This window comes from Stegostoma tigrinum, chromosome 33 (assembly GCF_030684315.1).
Source record: "Stegostoma tigrinum isolate sSteTig4 chromosome 33, sSteTig4.hap1, whole genome shotgun sequence".
In the NCBI taxonomy this organism is placed as follows: Eukaryota; Metazoa; Chordata; class Chondrichthyes; order Orectolobiformes; family Stegostomatidae; genus Stegostoma; species Stegostoma tigrinum.
In genome coordinates, this window is record NC_081386.1 from 9,433,471 (window position 1) to 9,456,735 (window position 23,265).

General features: G+C 42.4%; 1 long non-coding RNA gene across 1 annotated transcript; it reads left to right on the forward strand.

Moving 5' to 3' along the window:
- On the forward strand, nucleotides 1-17,335 carry LOC125467163 (uncharacterized). Its single transcript, XR_007250583.2, has 3 exons — nucleotides 1-90; nucleotides 254-354; nucleotides 17,170-17,335. It is a non-coding gene; the product is annotated as an uncharacterized LOC125467163 (long non-coding RNA).
- The last annotated feature ends 5,930 nt before the right edge of the window (nucleotides 17,336-23,265 follow it).

The window sequence follows — 23,265 nt, forward strand, 5'->3', positions numbered from 1 at the left end:
CTGACTACACAGCTTTAGGCAAACGTAGCCTTCGAGTTGAATCACAGCCGTCATACTTTATCCTGTCAGTGTTTCTCTCCTCAGTCCATGGTAAGAAAACACGACCAAGAATTAAAATCACACTGTTTTGACTTCGGAATAACTGCAGTTATTTTGTTGTCAATCATAAAACGTCCTATATTTATATTCTTCTTTTCTTGACTTGAGATGTTCCAAAGAGCTACTGAAATAATTTGTGAACTGTATTGTACAGATGCAGCGATTTACTCACAGCAAGTTCCATCAAACAAGATCATTATGGTGATTTATTTTTTCGGGATTTTATTTGGAGGCTGGATGTTCAGGATCCCCAAGGTAACTAACTTCCCTATTCTTCCCCTGAGTGCACATTTAGATCTTTCTTCTAGACTTAGATTAAGATTTTACTGCCATGTCTACTCAAGTACAGAAGTACAGGAGCACAGTGAAAAGTGTGCTATACAAATGGCTATACACAACGCCATCTGAGGTACCTAGGTACAATATAGTAAAAGAGACAAAGATAAAAAAAAGTTAAGCATTACTTTCATAAAATAAGCAGAAAAATAAAGAAATAAGGTATTCTATCTGAGAGATTAGAAAAGATGTCAGTTTACATCTCATCTGAGAAGCAGCACTTCCAACTGTGCAACACACTCGCAATAGTGCACTAAAGAGACAGCTCAGATATTTGTACTCAGGCCTCTAGCATGGCATTTGTAACATATATTCTCTCATGCAGAAACAAAAGTGCTAACAGCCAAGTCACCATTGATCACTGGCACAGTGTCCGGCTGCATGTTATTATTCTGTGGCTCAGCTTTTAGCAGATGTACCCAAAGCAACAAGAATTATTGCTGACTGTGCAATGCAGAGTTTGTTATTTTTATTATGACTTCTGCTTGTTCCATTTGAAAAGTATGTGGCTTGGATGTGAAATGAAGAGGCGATTAGTTCAAACGATGTTGCTCTTGTGGTTTGAACTGTCTAAGCAATCCAGGCTCCAGAGCCTAATAATAATTTTTAAAAGTATCTTTATTTAATTCATCACAGCAGGCAATTAATCATCACTCAAAAATCCACTTGGAGTCACATTGACAACACAGCCTCAGCTAAGGAGCATAAGCTCAATTATTCAACATTGTCATCTCCCGGATAAAGCATGTTCATGTCCTTTTTATCTAATATGATACATACTTCTGTCTTAGATGATATATTGGAGCTTAAGGCATCACATGAATTTACCTCAGTCCATCTTATGAATTAATTATTTTTAAGCATTTTTGACACAAAATGAAAAATATTTGTTCCAAGCGTTGTTTATGTCACAATTCTTAACTTTCAAACAGATTTTTGTAATTCACAAAGTGATTCATATGGAAATTCCCCATAATGTAACAGCTCCAAGTGTCTACAGAGAGACAAAAGGCAAAATTGATGGTTTTTTTATTACGATTGCTCTCACCTAATATGGAACAATCTGCTTTGATAAAACTTCACGCTCATCATGCCGTTTACATGATGAGAATGTTTTGTTTAACAAATTAAATGAAACAGAACACCGTATGGTGCGGAAAGGTAATGTAAAACTGGACTGTGAGGTTGTTTTTGACTGCGCATGCAGTTTTCCACTTTTCCAGGAAGCTTCATCAAAAGAAGAAGGCCCATGGTCTATCTACTTGGATTAGCCATAGATACAGACTTCAGCTGAGAAGAAAGATGGGCACGCAGGAATTGGTGAACCTGCAGAATGGTTTGCCGAGGGTGATCATAGAGTCACACAGAACGAAATTCTTAAAAAGTTAGAGAATTTTGAGAAATTGTAATGGAGCAGGTTCACTTCATATATTTTGTCTAGAACAAGAAGAGCCAGATGTCGAGTGTAAAAGAGAAAAGTTTCTCTTCAAAAAGAGTAGTTCTTTACAATCTTCTTTAAAATGTTCTTTACAATCGGTTTCTTTCTAATTGCTCTATCATAATTCGCCTTGTTCCCCTATTAACTCCATGCTTTGATCTCCATGCAACTGCTTTCCCCGTGCCGTGTTCTCTCTGAGCATCTGTTCGTTTTGGGTTCTTGCTTTATCCATACTCTGCTCTCCCATGCTCCTGCTCCCTCTGCTTTCTCTGTGTTCCACTCTCCCTGGGTTCCTACTACCTCTGAGCCTTGTTCAAGGATAGATAGACCTTGTAGCAAAAGACAAATTGATATCTATATGTAAATACCCACTTTATTAAAAGCAGCATTAAACGATTTTTACGCACTGCAATTTCAGTTAGATGAGAGTCCCTAGTTAAAAAATTGTAACGAGATTCTACAGCGAAAAACAAAGCTTATGTACGTGGTCCTAAGTTCTTGGCTGTTCGTGCTCACCTCAGCAATATGTTCCCAAGGTTTGTCAAAAACCTTATGTTGCAATTTCTACCCTTGAGCTGTGTATATGTCTTTAGACAACTTTACAATAACTGCTGGAACATAGAGTTATCAACATTTTTCTCCATTGCATGGTCTACATACTAATCTCAGTCTCAGGCCTCGCTGTTTCTGGAGCTGTGTGTGAATATTGTATATTAAATCAGCAGATGGTATTCATTAGCACGCCACATGAGAGGCTTGTTATGAAAATGAAAGCACGCAGCATTAAAGTGAATGTGGCTACATGAATTGCTAGTGGTGGGGTAGGGCAAGCGTCAAGATACAATGTGTGTGTGAAAATGAATGTTTCTCCAGTAAGCATTAACCAGGAGTACACTGTGTGTTTATGGATCCCCTGTGCTGGGACAATTATGGTTTGAGGGTATCTCAACTTTAATGCTTTGTAACATTGTATTGAAAACTGGATAAATGTTCTGAGTAGTGTTGGAAAAGATACATAGCTGTTTTAAAAGCAGAAATTGCTGGAAAAGCTCATCGGGCCTGGCAGCATCTATGGGAGAAATCAGAGCTAATGTTTCAGGTCAAATGATCTTTCCTTAGTCCTCAGTTCTGAGGAAGGGTCACTCGACTCGACACGTTAACTCTGATTTCTCTCCACAGATGCTGCCAGACCTGCTGAGATTTTCCAGCAAATTCTGTTTTTGTTTCTGATTAACAGCATCCACAATTATTTTGGATTTTATACATTGCTGTTTATCTGGTATCAGCTTGTTCTGAAGGTGGCGTTCCTTCACTGAGAATTGTCATTCTGAGCAGGTGGTGAGAATACTTCTTACATTTGCAGCTTGCCATGAAGAAAGGTTTCTGTAGTTGTACGTATCTCTAATGCTGTAACAACATATCTACTTGGTCAAGTTCACTGCGTTCAGTCAAGATGACATCTGCTTTTCACACAGGCCTGATGTTGCCACATGTTCCAAGTTTGCAGAGTTATAATCAAAATGTGATACAAGCAAGGGAAACAGACATGCTTTGGAGAGCAGTAGTGCTGATGAAGAATGTTGGAGATGCTAAGACAAAATGTGAAATTTTCCAGATACGTCAAGAAGAAATAGCTCAACATGCACTGGAGGTCAACAACCCAGAGGAGACATGGGGATCAAAGACAAGTGTCTTGCTCAAATCGAACAAACTGTGCAACGAGATGCAGCTGTCCGTATGCTGTAAGAAATAGACCTCTTCACGTTCTCTACAGATGATCATTTGTCATTGTCAACTACAGGATATTTTCTAATCGAACTATTCAGATTGTTATTACACACCTCCGACCACAGCCACAAATCTAACCCTAACCCGAGTCTCAGCCCCAATCCTAATCCTAACTCTCACCGTAGCCTCAGTCACAACCCTTACCATTGCAGGTGGGGCTAGAACCCAAGCTTCCTGACTCAGAGATAGAGACCCTCCTACCATGCCACACGAATCCTGTTAACTACTTTGCTAACTACTAGGGTTAAATTAACTGATGACAATGACTACCAGTAAGGCTATAGAAATCCTGAAAGCCCAGTTGAGTCATTGCAGACATCTTGATAAGCAACAATTAATGAAGGAAGCTGGACTTCTAATGCCTTCAATAATGTGTTACTCACCTCAAGAAATGCTTTGGAATATTCAACATTATACGTCATCTCCACACTATCCCCAGTCAGGTGGAAAGACTGAGGCAGCAGCGAAATTCATCAAAGGGAGCAAATCCAGCAGAGACTTGTACAAGGCAATCCTTGAGGGAGGACACACACGACTGAAGGCATGGAAAGCAATTCCATCTGAAGGCGAATGTCATGCTGCACCCAAGCTACTCTTCCAATTGAAAGAAAACTATGGAGACCAGAAGTAGTAATATATGTGAGTGACAGAATCAGGGTGAAACAGTAGAAAGCCACATTTCCCTTTGGTAAAACTGCTAAGGCATTAGGAGAGCTGAGTATTAGACCGCCCACAGGAACAAATGTTTCATGTTCTCATGCTCCTCCTGTTACGTCCCCATAACTACAGACTAGAAGATCAGCAACACCTGGGAAGTCACTGACAACTTTATGCTTTTGTTGTTGCTGCTCTAGAGCAGAGAAATATCAAATTGTGCGGTCAACCCTCTTCCAAAATGTGGCAAAGAAACTCTTGCTTTCTTTAAAAAAAAGTCATGGGATCTGGGCATTGCTGGCTGGAGCAGCATTTATAGGCAATCTATAGGTGATCTTTAGAAGATGGTAAGCAGGTGCCAACTTAAATTGATGCAGCCTATTTGGTGTAGATAGACCCACAATGCCATTTGAGAGTCAGTTCCAAAGTTTTGACCCAGTGACACTGACGGAATGGTGTTATATTTTCGAGTCAGGATGACGAGTAGCTTGGAAGCCAACTTGCAGGTAATGGCATTCCCATGTATCTGCTGCCTCGTCCTTCCAGATGGTCGCAGATCTGGGTTTGTAAGGCGCTGTCTGAAGAACTTTGATGAATTTCTGCCGTGCTTCTTGTAGATGGTACACACTGTTCCTATTGAGTGTCTGCGGTCGAGGAAATCAATATTTGTGATGAGGTATCAATCAAGTGCTGGATATTGTCAAGCATCTTGAGGCTTGTTGGAGCTGTGCTCATGCAAGCAAGAGATGAGTTTCTGTGACAGTCCTGACTTGTGCCTTGCTGATGATGGACAGGCTTCGGGGAGCTAGGAGGTGAGTTACATGCCACAGTATTCCAAGTTTCTGACCTTCTCTTATAGCTACAGTATTTATGTGGACAATTCATTTTCTAACCAATGGTAACCTCCAAGATGGTGATTATGGGTGGATTCAATGATGGTTTTGCCATTGAAAGTCAAGGGACAATGGTTGGCATTCATTATTGGAGGTGGGTCATTGCTTGGAATTTGTGCGTCAGTAATGTTATTTGCTACTTGTCAGTCCAAACCAGATTACTGCGCAGGTCTTGCTGCACTTGGGCATGGGATGCGTCAGTATCTGAGGAGTTGTGAATGGTGCTAGACACTGTGCAATCATCAGCAAACATCCTCACTTCTGATCTCAAATTGAAGAAAAGGTCCTGCAAATGAAGAGGGTTAGTTCGAGGACAATACTAAATCTCATTCTCACTGAATTGGGCTCTCAGCTTCAGTTCACTCCAAACACCTTGATCCCTTTAGCCCTAAAAACTATATCCAATTCTTTCTTGAAAACGTTCAATATTTTTACCTGAACCATTTTCTATGGCAGAGAATTCAACAGAATCGTCACTCTTTGGGCGAAAGGATTTCTCCTCATCTCAGTTCTAGGTAGCCTATGCTGTATCCTTCAACTGTGACTCCTGGTTCTCGATTCCCGATCAATTGTATGAGTACAGTTCCATCAAAAAACCTCAACCTCACTTTCAAGGGCTTCACTTTTGGGTCACCATATTGAGCAATGCTGTGCAAGTTTGTAAAGATCACTATGATGCACGGAGCACTGTTGCCTGTCTGCCACTTCGCATTCATTTGATGTTCTCCGTCTGCTGTCATCTCAGTAAGCCTGCAGGTACAGTAGGTAGTGAAGAAAGTAAATGATTTGTTGACCTTTATAGTGACAAGATTCAAGTATAGATATCTTGCTGCAATTCTACAGGGCCTTGGTAAGATCACACCGGGAATATTGTGCACAGTTTTGGTCTCCTTATTTGAGGAAAGATGTTCTGGCTGTGGAAGGAATGCAAAAAGGTTTACCAGACTGATTCCTGGGATGGCAGGACTGACATATGAAGAGACTCTGGATTTGTTAGGACTATATTCACTTGAGTTCAGAAAATGAGGGTGGATCTCATTAAACATACAAAACTCGAAACGGACTCGACAGGGTAAATGCAGGAAGGATGTTCCCAATGACCTGGGAGTCAAGAACCAGGAGTCACAGTTGAAGGATCAAGAGTAGGCCATTTAGGACTGAGATGAGGAGAAATCTTTTCACCTAGAAAGTGATGATCCTGTTGAATTCTCTGCCGTAGAAAATGGTTCAGACCAAAATATTGAACGTTTTCAAGAAAAAAATTAGGTATAGTTTTTAGGGCTAAAGGGATCAAGTGGTTTGGAGAGGAAGGGGGAATAACATACCAAGTTGAATAATCAACCTGATCGTATTGAGTGGCAGAGCAGACTCAAAGAATCAAATAAGTTACTTCAGCCCCTATTTTCAGCGTTTCCATGGTTCCTTCAGCCCTTGATCTTTTTGCGTGCTTTTCCGCAAGTATTTTCTTTTTTTCCTTTATATTTTCTTCATTCAGCCTTGACTGTCCGTCAGCATTACATAAAACCTCATCTAATCTCCCATTAGTATGCTCTACCTGATGATTGACAACATCAGTGTTTCTACACATGTTACTAGCTTTCTTATGAATATGTTTATTCTCTCTCAGTAGATGTGCCCTCATGACAGCATCCCTTAAGCCTCAAACAATCCTTTTGTTTGATGAGAACATGTTGTTGTCTAAACCAACAGGATTCAACTGATGTGCCAATGATGTGGCTCTGTAGTATTAGAATACTAATAGCTCAGCAGCCTCCCTCGCCACTGAATTCTGACATTGAACAAATAACATCCAAAAACAATGTTAATATTTTAAGTGTATCTCCAAAGCTTACCAAACCTCCTTTTCTGGCTTTCTACGCCTCATAGCACTCATTTTGCTATGTTGATTTTCTCAGGTTTTTAATTAATTCTCTACAAAATTTTTGGATTTTCCACTTAAATTGGAAGAACTATTGAATACTAGATCATATCTCCTTTTATTTCCACAGCAATGGGGAGTGGAAGCACAAAGCCATTTTGACTTAGAATCATAGCACCCCTACAGTGCAGAATCAGGCAATTTGGCCCATCAAGTACACACAAACCCATGAAAGAGCATTCCAGCCAGACTCATCCCCGCAGTGTAAAACTGCATTTCCCGCGGTTAATTCATCTAGTCTGCACAAACTCAGACACTATGGGGAAATTTGGCATGGCCAACCCTGCTAACCTGCACATCTTTGGACTGTGAGAGGAAACTGGAGCATCCGGAAGAAACCAACACAGATATGGGGAGAATATGCAAACTCCATGAAGACATTCGCCAAGGCTAGACTGGAACCCAAGTCCCTGGCAGTGTGAGGCAGCAGTACTAACCACTGAGACATCATTATACTTCTTCACTGCTTTTTCTTTCAGTAGCCAACTCCCTAACAAATCTGAAATTCCATGCATTTTTCATCTGCATCATTCCTGACAACATGGTTCAAATTATGCAATGGCTAACACAGAGTGCACACAAAGGTACTTACAGCACAGATAGATGCCACATGTCTGCAGCAACCAGCCAGTACACTAGGTAAAGTAGCATTTCTGGAAACACTGCCTCACTGCATTGCAGAAGTATGTTGAGCACTTTTACCATGGTAGTTCAAGTGAAAAGGCCACTCCGACATTCGCACAAACAACTCTGGAAGCAACCCCGGGGCAACAGATGTTATTCTGAAGAAAGGTCACTAGACCTGAAACATTAACTTTGCTTTCTCTCCACAGATGCGACCAGACCTGCTTCAATTTTCCCGCAATTTCTGATATTGTGACAGATTGCTGTGTGCGGCACTTTAATCGAAAAGATGAATTCGAACAACTCAATAATAGCCTTCCAAATTGCATTTGAACATCACAATGGGAATTTATGCACAGTGAATTTTTGTGCTGTTGTTCAGCACCTCTGATGAATTAGTGATGTTATTTATTTTTAAATCTACATCCCAGTAATCAGTGGTAAAACCTGTCGGTGCTCAATGTACAGGGCTACTTTGTGTCAATTCTAACTTGGCAAATAAATTCTGACCAAGTGGGCCATACCAAGAACAGAATTGAGTAACTACTATGTTATTTGGAGCCAGTTTCTGTCTTTTGAATCATGTTATGTTGCAGATGTTGTGTGTTTTAGAATAGTAGGATACAGAGGATGTTATTCCATCAATGTTGGTGAAACCCCTGTGTTCAATAACCCACCATCCAACTCACTTAAAAGACTTTGTCGTTAAAGAAAAATTGCCCTTCTAATTATAAAATTGTGTTGCTGAAAAGCACAGCAGTTAATACCCAACTGATTTAGCATTGCTTATTGATAAAATGAAGGTAACAACAAGTAAACAAACCTGCTCAAAGTGAAGTTGTTGCAATATTCAAGTTGCATGCCTCCATGCCTTGGCTTACTTACCTCATGTTAATGCAGACTGCATTCTTCTCAAAATAGTGATGCTAAAATTAACCGATCTGTTTCAACAACAACTTGAATTCATGTAGCACCTTCAATGACATAAACTGTGCTAAGGAATTTCACAGTAATGCAATTAGATCAAAACTTACACAAAACCAAAGATGGAGACGTTAGTATAGAGGATCTCAGATTTTAATGCAGGACGCGGAAATCAAAATAAAAACCTACATTTGAATAACCCCCAGAGTTACCAAAGCACTTTTCAGTGCTTTACTTTTAAAGTATAATTACTCAAATGTTGTAAGAAATGCAGCAGCTAATCTATACGCAGCCAATTTCCGTAAAATATAACAATGGCTGATGTTTTTGTGTTAATGAATGAAGAATTATTATTGGCCGAGACACAGATAAAAAATCCCCCTGTTTTTCTGTTAAATGGGGCCTTTTACGTTCACCAGAGAGAACAGGCAGGCCTGTGGTTTAACATCTTATTTGAAAGACAGCATAGCCAACAGTGAAGCACTTATTCTGTGCCTTGATTGTTGAATTCAAGTCCCACTGTGGGACTGGAACCCACAACCTTGTAGTGACACTAACAGAGTTAAATTTAGGATGTGACCTCCATAGCTTGTTGCCGAGAAAGATGAGGAAGTAAGACAAATGTAAATATTTTAAATAAACACGAAGCGAAGTTCCATAAAACCCCGTATGCAGTTCAATTATAAATAAACAAACTCTAAACTGGGAATCAGATTGGACCAGGACAGATAGTATTAATATGATTAAACTTGTAAATGTCACATGATTGCGAAGAATGTTCGATCAGTAAACATCACATCACAGAATGTTTGTTAATTGTTTTTGACATAGCTGTCAGTGATTTATGAGGGAAACTGTCAGTTATGATTTAAATATCAGTTACGTGGCATTATATATAGTTGTTATGAAGTGCTTATGTTCAGTTCATCTCATAGATTTCCAAGGACTGAATCTTCCTTTAATTGGCTTATTCCAAGTTGCTTCAAGTTTTTTTGCAAGGACCACTGTTGAGACGCCCAATAGAATTTCTTGCTGTATCTTAGCAAACTCTCCTCATAAATTACCCAGACCGATCCCTGGGCATCTGTCACATCTAATTCCAACCCCACCTTGGACGGAAGAACTTGTACCTAGGTACTTTCGGGTCTAAAATGGTGCTGTAAGCAGCAACTTGCAAACTTTTCCCTGTACTTGTTTGAGTACATGTGACAATAAAGCTAATTCATTTCAAACTTACCACGTGCCATTCCCAGCGGATATTCACCACTCAGCAGATGTTGGCCGAAAGATCAGCAGCTCTCACACCAGTAGCATTTTTGAAATGCCACAGTGCACCTGTGCAAATGTTGGCAATCCAGCATTGTCTCATGTTGGCAATGTTATGATCCAGCAGCCATGGAACCGAATTGCCTGTAGACCATAGATAGCATGGCTGGCACTCACTCGCAAATATCTCTCCATTCTCTCACCCTAGTCACCGTGTAACCATGTACTTTACCTGTCTGTAGCTACATCCCATCTGAACACTCATTGGGTGCCCACTGATCACCTGTATCTTGTCCATTTGGGGAACATCACATAAATGGATGCAATCAGACTATCTCAAAGATGAGCTTTCATTTCTACAAACAAAATCAATTGAGGCAAAGGTTTGCCCTGACAAAGCAATTCAGGTTTCAACATGATGAGGAATGAATACATAACTAGTTCACAATGGTCTGCTGCACTCAGCTCCCAGTGATTGGAAGTGGCTATCAATAAGGTTCTTGTATCAGAGGTAATGGGAACTGCAGATGCTGGAGAATCCAAGATAATAAAGTGTGAAGCTGGATGAACACAGTGGGCCAAGCAGCATCTCAGGAGCACAAAAGCTGACTTTTCGGGCCTAGACTTTATTATCAATAAGGTTCTGTCTGGCCTGTAGCACCTAATGTAACAGAACTCTTGATTCAGGCAGTGGCAGTTTCCTGCACCTCCCAGAATTCTCATCCTCCTCCTTGTTTCCTCCGTCTCAGTCACATCATAGCATGGTAGCTCAGTGGTTAGCACTTCTGCCTCACAGTGCCAGGGATCTAGGTTCAATTCCACCCTCAGGTGACTATGTGGAGTTTGCACATTCTGCCTGTATCTGCGTAGATTTCCTCCTGGAGCTCTGGCTTCCTCCCACAGTCCAAAGATGTGCAGTTTTGGTAGGGGTAGTAGGAACTGCAGATGCTGGAGAATCTGAGATAACAAGGCATAGAGCTGGATGAACACAGCAGGCCAAGCAGCATCAGAGGAGCAGGAAGGCTGATGTTTTGGGCCTAGACCCTTCTTCAGATTTGGTTTGGTAGACTGGCCATTGTAAATTGCTCATAGTGTCCAGGGGTGTGCAGGTTAGGTGAGTTACCCATTGAAAATGCAGCTTTAGGGTAAAGGGTGGGTCTGCTTGGGATGCTGTTTGAAGAGTCAGTGTAAACTTGATAGCTGAATGACCTGTTCCCACACTGTAGGGATTCATTGATCATCGATGACACGCAGAGCGCAACATGCCAGGATGCTGCATACTCTGTCTGGATTATATTGGAGAACTGCCTCCCTACAACTATCAAGTCTGGTCTAAACTTCAGAACCAGCAGATCCATCACCTGTTCCACCACTGCCCTGGTCAAGGCCTGGGGAGGATTGAATCTGTGCTCTGCATCAATCAGGGTTTTTCTTCATGATTCATTCAGGGGTCATGGTGTTGCTAGCAATGCCAATATTTATTGCCCATCTTTAATTGCCCAGAGGGCAGTTGAGAGTCAATCACATTGCTGTTGTCTGGAGTCTCATATAGGCCAGACCAGGCAATATGGCGGTTTATTTCCCAAAAAGACATTAGTGAGCCTGTTGGGTCTTTCTGATAATTGACAATGGATTCATTGCCATCGTTAGAGTCTTAATTGCAGATTTTTATTGAATTCAAATTCCACCATCTGCCAAGGCAGGATTTGAACCTTTGTCCCCAGAACATTACCTGGGTGTTTGGATTAATTGTCTAGTGATAATATCACTGCGTTGTCCATGGTGTACAATGGTGGCATGAGCCATGATCACGGTGAGCAGGCCGCGTCCCACAAAAACGTTCCGGGTGAAACACCTGGACCCACAAACACAGCAGGTGTGCAAGAGTACTCCAGGATATAAGAGTTGTGGCAGCTGCTAGTTTAGCTGGAACGCACCCTCGAGGAAGTGAGAATAGTGATCAAAGATCACCTGAACATTAAAGGAACAGAATCCTTCCTGTTGATGAATTCTGCAAAGTTGTTTTACAGCCCTCTCGGTGTCATATGTGGGCAGTCTATGGCTCCCTGCCCGGGAGGTGCCAGCTTTCTTATATTCCTGAGTGGAATCCTATTGTCTGGGCTACAGCCTTGCCTTGTCTTAGTGTATAAATCATGTGATCTTATACAGATGGCGCCGGTCACTGTCCTGATGCCTTTGTTGCTGCTTGACTGAGAGATTCCACACAGGGTCACCTGTAACAGCCTGGAAGGAGTCAGTTACATCGAGGTTCGGAGTGACGGCCACCTTCACAGTCACTGGGGGAGGATGGCATCCTCTCAGGCCTCACCTCAGCACCCAGCACAGTTCCGTCATCGCATCCCAAGACACATGGAGCTTCGTTCATCCCCAAGAAATGAAATTGGAGCTGAGAAACTCTCAGCCTCCTGCAGATGCTGAGCATTCTGAGGGGTCCCTGTGACAGAGGGCTCTGCCTGGGCTGAAGGCCTCATCCTAGGCAGGCTGCTCCAGACTATGCCGTCAGCCCTGGTCCTCTGTATCCACCTTCACTTTCTCAGGAAGCCAGCTATAGCAACCAACATCCCACCAGCAGCAGGGCACGGGGGTCTCAGTGGAGATGGCCTACATTGGAATGGAAGGAACACAAGTGGTTCTTAGATCCCAAAACAGTCATCGATGACATGCCCTGCAGATGAGGGTTCAGCACAATTCTCCATGCAGTGAGACATGTTGCACCCTGATAATGGTGGCCGTGTCTCCCTCATTCATTCACATTCAGCCTCAGTTATGTGTTGAAACCCTGATGAAGATGCCATGCTAGCTGAGTGACCACCACATGTCATTGAGAAGGGAGTGCCTGCAATACTCTGACAACTTCGTAGCCCACACCCATATTAACTCGTCAACTCCTTAATGCTTAGCACTGGGTTTCACAGAGCTATGAGTTTGATGAAGATGGTAGCAGTTGAGGGAGAAATTATTCTTTGATCTTCAGGATTAGGGTGGCTTCTGAGGTAGCTCAATGGTTAGTTAATCTGAGAGATGTAAAACATTGTTAAAGTTAAGGATTTTAGGAAGATTTTACCCTCCGTGAGCATCCTGGTTTCTTTTGCAACCGGTGTAGATTATTCATGGAACCCATTGTGATCTACGCTTTCTTTTTCATTTTGAAACATCAAATATATAATTGACCTTCTGCTCTGGAAGCATATGTTACATTTTGAGAATCTGACCTGCTTATTAATCTCTTGGACTCACAAAATTATAGTTTAGAGTCTGTCAAATGCAGTCACAGTTTTCGCTGGAAGCATTTCATTATATATCAGTTTACAAAAATAAGCACTGTGACTTCATTCATAAAATGTTTGTATTTTGATGTCAGGACCAATAATGCACCTCCTCTCCTTCTTTGATTAATGATGGATTGAATGGCCTCTTTCTGTGTTGTAATGACTCTATAATTTTACAACTTCTGCAGTGTCTGAAAAACTTAAGATTTTTAAATGTGCAACTAATTGTGTGAATTGGCTCTGTATACCTTTCACTGAGATTCTGTATTTACACCAAAGATATCAATATACCTGTAGTTAAATCACCAAACTGGATCTCTCTTCCGTGTTTTTAAGCAACATTCCTTTCATCCTGTGATGACAATACAAAATTACTTCTATCGTTAAGTTGCATATTCCCACCATCAGAGTTGGCCATAATCAGAACACAGGCTTTTGTGTTACTATACCTGGCTTCTCTCATCCAAATTCTCATATGCTATCCTCAATTGAGTTGCAAGTGCTACACAATATATATTGTTGCATGATTTTGCTCTCACTCCAAAAGCTGTTGCCACTTTTTTGTAATTATTAATGGACATATGCATGTTCAGGTGTGGAATGTGGCTGCCTTACTGCCTATCACCACATAGACATGAAGTGTAAATGTTTGATTCATTATCAACAGAAGCAGAAACAACTCTTTTTCCAGGGTTTCCAGAACTCCATGGAAGGAAACTATCATAAACAAGCTGGAGAGCTTCTGTGCGAACTCACCCTTGTTAAGTGTATGGTTCTGCCTGCTGCACTTTCCCGTCTCCAGGTTGTTTATAGTACATTGGACCCTGACACTGTCCGTTCACTTCTCGGTTTGTGTTCCCTCTTACACTTCCCTTCTTCCTGAACACCAAGTGGGCTGTTAGGCTAACATCATTCCCCACTTCTTTCTCAAGTGATTCTTACATTACTTAGAAAACAGCACTTCTTGTGGGCACGTTATTATCATTACATAACCAGGGACCGATGCTGAAGGACTCCTCAACCTGTGAAGCTCTCTGTTAAAGGGTCTAGGCCCGAAACGTCAGCTTTGGTGCTCCTAAGATGCTGCTTGGCCTGCTGTGTTCATCCAGCTTCACATTATGTTATCTTGGTGAATTACTCTTTGGGCATTTGTATGTCACTGTTCCCTACTAAACTGCATTGAAGGACAGGGCACTGCATTTGAATGCACTTTTTTATGTGCAAAGACTGTTCCAACTTCATTAGACCATGGGACACTGAGGATCCATTCTCCTTATGTACATGCTAAATTGGCTAACAGAGCGCTGTGCCTCCTCCTCTGTGCTGCATGGAGGTGATACTGGATACATTACAACCTCTCAATGTGTACACAATACTGCATGTCCGTTGGGCAGCAGAGAACTGGGTGTCCTCTCTCCCCAGTTACATGCTGTTCTCAATAGTTAATAGAATATTAATACTAACTTTCTTGTCAGAATAGTTAGGTAGTTGTTTTTGCCTGGTGCAGACTCGATGAGCCGAAGTGCCTTTTTTCTGTCCTGTATAACTCTATGATGCTATAGCTCTAGAATATGCAGTACATAGGTCTTTTCATGTATTCATGCTGTTGCCAATGTTTGGATGACAGGGCACAGCACATTCCAGCTTTTGTGCTTATGTTCCCAGTACATCGGTCTCCTGAACAGATAGAGCCCATTGCCAGAGGTAACAAGTTGCTGTGTGTCCCTTACATGTACAAATTGATGCACTGAATGTTGCTTATGCATAGTGATCTCAGCTCCTTACCTCACCAACACCAAAAGACAGATTTAAAAAAAAATATTCAAAGGTTGTGTGGCTGCTCACGAAACCAACAGTTACTGCCCATCCCTACCTGCCCTTGGGAAGGTATTGGTGAGCTGCCTGCTTGAACCTCTACAGCTTTGGATGGAGTTACACTCTTAGTACTGTTAAGAAGGGAGTGCCAGGTTTTTTATTCAACAACAGTGAAGGATTGGAGATATATCTCCAAGTCAGGATGGTGTGTGGCTTGGAGGGGAACTCGCAGTTATGATGTTCCCATGTACATGCTGCCCTTGTCCTTCTAGGTGGGTAGAATTTGCTGGTTAGGAAGGTGCTGTCAGAGGAGGCTTGATGAGTTACTGCAATGAATCTTGTAGATTTTTCATACTGTTGCCATTGTGTGTTAGTGGTGAAGGGAGTGAACATGGTGAGGGTGCCAATCAAGTGGGCCAACTCGTCCTGGTTGGTATGAAGCTTCTAACATGTTATTGAACCATCCAGGTGAGAAATCGCAGTACGGTGGCTCAGTGGTTAGCACTGCAGCCTCACAGCGCCAGGGACCCAGGTTCGATTCCAGCCTCGGGTAGCTATCTGTGTGGAGTTTGCACATTCTCCCCGTGTCTGTGTGGGTTCTCTGTGGGTGCTCCAGTTTCCTCCCACAGTTCAAAGATGTACAGGCTAGGTGGATTGGCCATGCTAGATTGCCCATAGTGTTCAGGGGTGTGTGGGTTATAGGGGGATGAGTGTGGGTGGTATGGTCCAAGAGGCGGTGTGGACTTGTTGGGCCAAAGGGCCTGTTTCCACACTGTAGGGAATCTAAAAAATTTCCATCCTCATGCACATACCATTCTGATGCACTGTCTGATAGAGTGTCTTTTACTTGTATCTCCTATATGTAATTAGTGATTGCAATGAATGACAGGACAATGTATGTCACGTACACTGTTTCTAACACCATGTGACAGTTCATCTTCCTTCCAGTGCATTAATAAACAAAGTACTAAAGACCCTCTGTCTTTTTGCACTCAAGACGCTGAATATTGAAAGACATTCTCCCAAATTCTTATTTGCAGTAAATGTTCAGATACAACTTGGTACACAGAGTAACTGGCCACTATGTACGATATGTCTGTGCACAGTGTTCCTGCTGCATTGGCTGCTGTAAGTTGTTTGTCATAAACCTGCACACGTGCTTCCAAAGCATTGAATGACAGTGTTATATATCAGCTATTTCTGAGGTACTGAACGCTGTATGTCACCTGTCCCTATTCAGACTGTACATAATGCTCTAAGTAATAGGGTACCTGTACCCAGGTGCTGGTTATCCTCAGGACATTGGCCAGGTAAGGAGGGAGAAATCGTCTACTTTCTATTTAATTCCATTTCGGTCAGCCACAACAAGTACTTCAGCATGCAGCTATCACACTTCATTTAAAGATGTAGTTAACCTGATCAATATGAAAGCCAATTGACAAGATTTTCTTAAGCAAAAGAAAGCAGAATTCCCAACCAACACCTGAAAAAACATAACTAATGTGTGACATCTAACATACACACAAAAATGGATAAGTTTTAAAGAGGGAGTGCTCGAGACAGACAGGGGGAATAAAGGTTATACAGTTTAAAAAATTCTTAGATTTCTTGAGGTTTTAGATTCCTAACCTAAGATCAAAGTTGTTTAATTGGTGACTTAAATCATCAGTACCAGGCTTTGTAGATATCTTTGAGTTCTCAGTGGATGGTTGTTAAACCAATTCCGTTTTTCATAAGATGATGAGCAAAATAGGAAGTGATAGAAAAGAGAGAGGGAGAGAGAGAGAGAGTCCTCCAACATTTGCCTACAAATCCATTTTTCCTCCTCTGTGCTCTGCTGCTCAAAGGCAGCTACTGAAATATAGTTCAATTCTTTTTCTTGAATCTAGCTCCATTGTCTTTCCAAGCCGGCTAACTGATTGCAACCTCCTAATATTGAAAATTATCAGACAAGGGTGAATTAAGCCGTGGCATGTGAATTCACTGAAACTGGTGCTGCACACGATTTTGTTTATTCTCCCTGAGTGTTACAGTCAGCTGAGCAGGGGTCACATCTCCCTTCTTTTTGAAACCTATCACAACATTTATTTTTTTCTTTTGTAGCTATCATACATCAGTTAAACTTACTGCACTATGAAAATGGAGGACAGCCAATTCCAAGATTCTCTTGAGAGAACGTGAGTAGATTTCTTTCAGAGATCGTAGGAGCTGCAGATGCTGGAGAATCTGAGATAACAAGGTGTAGAGCTGGATGAACACAGCAGGCCAAGCAGCATCAGAGGAGCAGGAAGACTGACGTTTTTCAACCTACTTCCGCCAGAAAATAATAAAATGCAGCAACAAACACACAAATACACAAGTAAGGAAGCGTAAAGATGTAGTGGTGGGGCAGTAATGGGGGTGGTGCACATCGTAAAAACAGAAAGGGAAAGGCAGTTTGCAGTTTTTTGGCATCGTTTAGTTGTGGGAGCGAATCCTGAGTTCTAACTGCTTAGCTTATTACCCTATTTCCTCAGGAATGGGGTAGGATATAGATTTCTCAATCAATGTTAGCTTTTCCAAGTTAATTTTTTACTGCTGACCATTTCTTAGATTGAAACTGAAGAGTCTGAGAGAGAAAACAGCTTTCTGTATCCTTGCCATTATCAATCCATGTTGCTTTCTCTCTCTCTGCTGTGTTATTCAATGCAAACAACTGAAGTATGGCTTGGAGTTAATACTCTAAGTCTAGCTCAATTCTTTTTGAAAACTCTACACTTCATTTAACTTTGATAAGAGCAAGATGATACACTATGAATAAATGTGCGGTTATTCACTTCAAAAACAAAACCAAGAAGGCAGATTACTACCTGATTGGCTGTAAATTTGGAGTGCAGAATGTGCAGTGGGATTTGAGAATCCTTGTGCACCAGTTGCTGAAGGTAAGCATGCAGGTACAGCAGGTCATAAGGAAGGCAAATCGTATGTTGGCCTTCATTGCAAGAGGTTTCGAGTACAGGAGGAGGGATGTGCTGTTGCAGTTGTGCAGAGCCTTGGTAAGGCCACACCTGGAATATTGTGTGTGGTTTTGGTCTCCTTTTCTGAGGAAGGATGCTCTTGGTCTCAAGGGGGTGCAGCTAAGGTTTACCAGGCTGATTCGGGGTTATGAGGACAGATTGATTAGGTTGGGACTGCTTTTGCTACAGCACAGATGAATGAGGGGGTTCTCATAGAGACATACAACATTCTGACAGGACTGGGCAGGGTAGATGTAGGGAGGATGTTCCCAATGGTGGGTGTGTCCAGAACCAGGGGTCACAGTATGAGAATTCGGGGTAGACAATTTAGGACAGAGATGAGGAGACAATTCTTCACCCAAAGGATGGTGGGCCTGTGGAATTCATTACCAGAGGAAGTAGTTGATACCAAAACATTGAATGTATTAAAGAAGTGGCTAAATATAGCACCAGGGGTGAATAGGATCAAAGTTTATGTGGAGAAAGCAGGTTTAGGCTATTGAGTTGGACGATCAGCCATGATCGTGAAGAATGGTCAAGCAGGCTCAAATGGCCTCTTTCTGCTCTTATCTTCTATGTTTCAATGTAAGAAACAAGATATGGGAGTATTTAATGGATGGCAGGGGACTGGGTAGGTCAGACAAACAGTGGGATCTTGGGATAATTATTCACAGATCCCTGAAGTCTGCAAACCACGTGAATAGGATAGCTAAGAAGGCATATGGGACATTTGCTTGCATATAGTCATGGCAAAGAGTATAAGAATAGGAGGCGATGTTGGAGTTGTATTGAATGTTGGTTAGGCTATAGCTAGAGCATTGTGTGCAGTTCTGGTAACCTCATTATTAGAAGAGTATGATAGTGCCAGGCGTGTTACAGACGAGGTTCACCAGGATGCTGCCTGGGATGGAGCAATTGAGCTATAAGGAGAGGTGAGATAAGTTTGGATTTTTTTCCATTAGAGCAGAGAGACTGAGGAGGGACATGACTGAAGTGTATAAGATTATGAGGGATATGGGTAGGGTGACTAGGGATCAGCTGTACTCCTTTGTTGAGGGGTCAATCACAAAGGGACATAGTTTAGGGTAAGGGTCAGGAGATTTAGAGGGGATTTAGAAAAAATGTTTTCACTCATAGGGTGGTGGGAATCTGGAATGCACTGTCTGAGGTTGTGGAGGCTGGAAATTTTACTATCTTTAAAAATTTTGGATGATAACTAGAAATATCATAACATTCAAGGATATGGGACAAATACAGGAATTTGGGATTAGCACCCATTTAATGATAGTTATTACCGTGTGGGACCTATGGGCCAAAGGGCCTTTCCTGTGTTGTTTGACTCTGACTCAACAGATAATTTTTCATCTTCATTATGTGAAGTGATCATGTAAGTGTAAGTAAAACAAGAATTGTGAATTTCTTGGTGCATCGTTGAGTTTCATTGTCTCTTGATTAAAGTGATAATTCTGTGGCAATTGTATTCATATACTTTACAAATGTTGCCTGGGCTTGTCTACTTTTCATAGATCATAGATCATAGAATCCCTACAATGCGGAAACAGGCCCTTCAGTCCACACCGATTCTCAGAACATCCCACCCAGATCCATCCCCCTATGCCCCACCTAATCAACACATCTCTGAATAATACAGGCAATTTATCAGGCCAATCCACCTAGTCTACACATCTTTGGGCTGTGGCAGGAAATTGGTGCACCCAGCCGTTTTAGGTCAGCATTTTCCTTTCTAAATCTTTTTGGCCCTTAGACGTCCCAAGTACTAAACCCAAATAAATGTTGACAGTCCATTTTCACTAAGCTCATAATAGGTGTCTCACAAAGCTCATGTCAATCTGTGGTCAGGTGACCACAACAGGTCCAAGTTTGGTTCTTTTTAAAACATTTTGATTCATGCAAGGCCTCAGACATAAGGATCAGATGACTGAACTTAAAATTGAATAGTCCATAATAACTGCAAATGTAACACTTATTTTCCACAGAGTGATTTCATTCAATATGATGCCATTGTAATAGGATTGAACGTACTTAACCTGTTCCTATGCAATGCAAGCTGAGTCCCATGCAGAAACAAAGTCCGTAGAGGAAGTGGACACGGAGGTGCTGCAGAAATATAGATACAGCTGAGTGGGCAACGAGATGGACAGATAGTTATTACTGAGTGGGCAACGAGATGGACAGATAGTTATTACTTTGGGAATCAAAATAGGAAAGCAAAATGTTTATTAAAAGGCATGAAACTTCTAGACCTTGATGTTCAGAGACACTTGAATATTTTATGAGGAATACAGAAAATTATCAATCAAATATTGGAAGCAACTAGAATGAAAAATGACATGTTGACCTTTATTGTACGTTCACTAGAGTTTAAGTTTAAAGACATCCTGTTATAATTCTATTTGGTTTGGTGAGATAATCACCAGGAGTATTGTGTGCTATTTCAGTCTCTACTTTTCATAGATCATAGATCATAGAATCCCTACAGTGTGGAAACAGGCCCTTCAGTCCACACCGATTCTCAGAACATCCCACCCAGCTCCATCCCCCTATACCCCACCTAATCAACACATCTCTGAATAATACAGGCAATTTAGCATGGCCGATCCACCTAGCCTACACATCTTTGGGCTGTGGCAGGAAATTGGAGCACCCAGAGGAAATCCACGCAGACATGGAGTGAATGTGCAAACTCCACACAGAAAGTCACCCAAGGGTGGAATCGAACATAGGTCCCGGGCGCTGTGAGGCAGCAGTGCTAACCACTGAGCCACCGCGCCATCTCGAGGCCACTGGGTGGGCCAGCCACTTATTAATTTAATGAACGATATATTTGTTTTGGAGATAGTACAGTGAAGGTTGACTAGATTGGCTCCTGGGATGGCTGTCTTGAGTTCAGAGATTATGTAAATTGGGCCTATATTCTTTTGGGCTTGGAAGAATACGAAATGATCTCATGGACACATGCAAGATTCTGAGGGGGCTTAAAGGAGCTAAACATTGTGATGTCATTACCCTAGCTGAATACCAGGTCAAAGGATGAGGATATGGAGTTGCCCCATTTAGGACTGAGCTGAGGCATTTTTCTCCACTCGAATGTCTGTGAACCTTTGGAAGCATCTACTCTAAAAAGCTGTGGATAGTCCACCACGCGTATAGAATGATCTTTGGCCTTCAGGAAATCACAAACCATGAGGAGGAGACAGTGGTTGAGGCAGAATATCAGCCATGGTTGGTTTGAATATTGGGCAGGTTTCCAAGATCTAGTGTAATATGTGACAAGTCAGAATCTCAGTGCAGTGAATGATAGATCATATCCAGAGGCTTGATGACACTTTGGGATCTTGGTGCAGTGAGTGACAGCCTGAAATTGGGAAACAGAGGAGAGAGTGGCAGGTGGGGATCTTGGAACATGGGAAAAGTAAGTGGCAAGTTAGGATCTATGCAGTAAGTTACTGATATGAATCCTGGGACATAATTGCAGTGGGTGACAGATTACAGTCCCGGGATCTAATGCAGTGAGTGACAGATTGGGATCCCAGGATATAGGAGCAAAGAGTGATGGGTTATGTTCTCATAGCCAATGAATGACAGTTGATGATCCATGAGTCCATCACATGGCAGTGCAGCATCAAATGCTCTAATGAGAGATTGGGGTCCTGGATCTTAAAAGATGAGGATCCAGTGCAGTGGGGTTGTGAATGTCCTTGTCTGTTGAGAGTTAGAACTAGATCATGGATTCCAGTGAATTGAAAGATGATAATCTAGCAAGTGCTTGGGAGGTCTGGATATTGGGATACAGGTAGAACATAAAAACGTAAGGAAAAGGAACAGGAGGAAGCCATCTGACTCATTCACCCTTCTCCACCATTCAACAAGATCATGGCTGATCTTTTTGTGACTCAGCTCAACTTATCTGCCCATTCACCATTACCCTTAACTCCTTTACCATTCAAAAATCCATCATTAGCTTAAAAACATTCAAAGAGGTCGCCTCAACTGCTTCACTGGGCAGGGAATTCCACAGATTCACAACACTTTGTGGGAAGAAGTTCCTTCCCAACTCAGTCCTAAATCTGCTTTCCTTATTTGAGGCTATGCCCCCTAGTTCTAGTTTCATCCACCAGTGGAAACAATCTTTCTGCTTCTATCATGTCTATTCCCTCCATAATTTTATATGCATCTATAAGATTAGATTAGATTCCCTACAGTGAGCAAACAGGCGCTTCAGCGCAACAAGTCCACACCGCCTCTTGAAACATCCCACCCAGACCCATTCCGCTATAACCCATACATCCCTAAACACTACGGGCAATTTACCATTGCTAATCCACCAAACCTGCACATCTTTGGACTGTGGGAGGAAACCGGAGCACCCAGGGAAAACCCACACAGACACGGGGAGAATGTGCAAACTCCACACAGACAGTTGTCCAAGGCTGGAATCAAACCTGGGTCCCTGGTGCTGTGAGGCTGCAATGCTAGATCTCTATCATTCTTCAAAATTCAAATGAATATAAACCCAATTGACTCAACCAGTCAGCAAAAGCCAATTCTCTCAATTCCGTAATCAACCTAGTGAATCTCCTCAGCACCCCCTCCAGTGCCAGCACATCCTTTCTCAAGTAAGGAGACCAAAACTGCACACAGTACTCCTTGAGTGGCCTCACCAGCACACTCTAAAATTGTAGCAACATAAACTGTTGTTAAATTCCTTCACTGCGGCAATAATCTGGTAAGCAGTGATCTAAGTCACCAGGTGGTGATCCCACGCAGAGTGAGAGGTGGTGATCTAGTGTGGTGGGGTGTGTGCACAGAGGGAGCAAACCAGCGGGGAAGATATCTGGTGGGCAGTGGGGCGAGGCAGCAATCTGGAGGTGAATTGGGACAGGAGGCAGTGTCCTGACAGGCAGGAGTTGGTGCTCTGGTCGGTTGGGCTGGCAGGCAGGAGGCAGCGAGCTGGTGGGAAGGAGGTGGCGATTGGTGGTTGGTGACCTGGTGGGCGGGGCTGGCGGGCAGGAGGCGGGACCTGGCGGGCGGGGCAGGCGGGCAGGAGGCGGGGAGAAGGTGGGCGGGGCTGGCGGCCTGGAGGCGGTGACACGGTGGGCGGGGCTCACGGGCAGGAGGCGGGACATCGCGGGCGGAGAGCTGGTGGGCGGGGCTGGCGGTATTCCAGCCTGTTTTGGTGAAG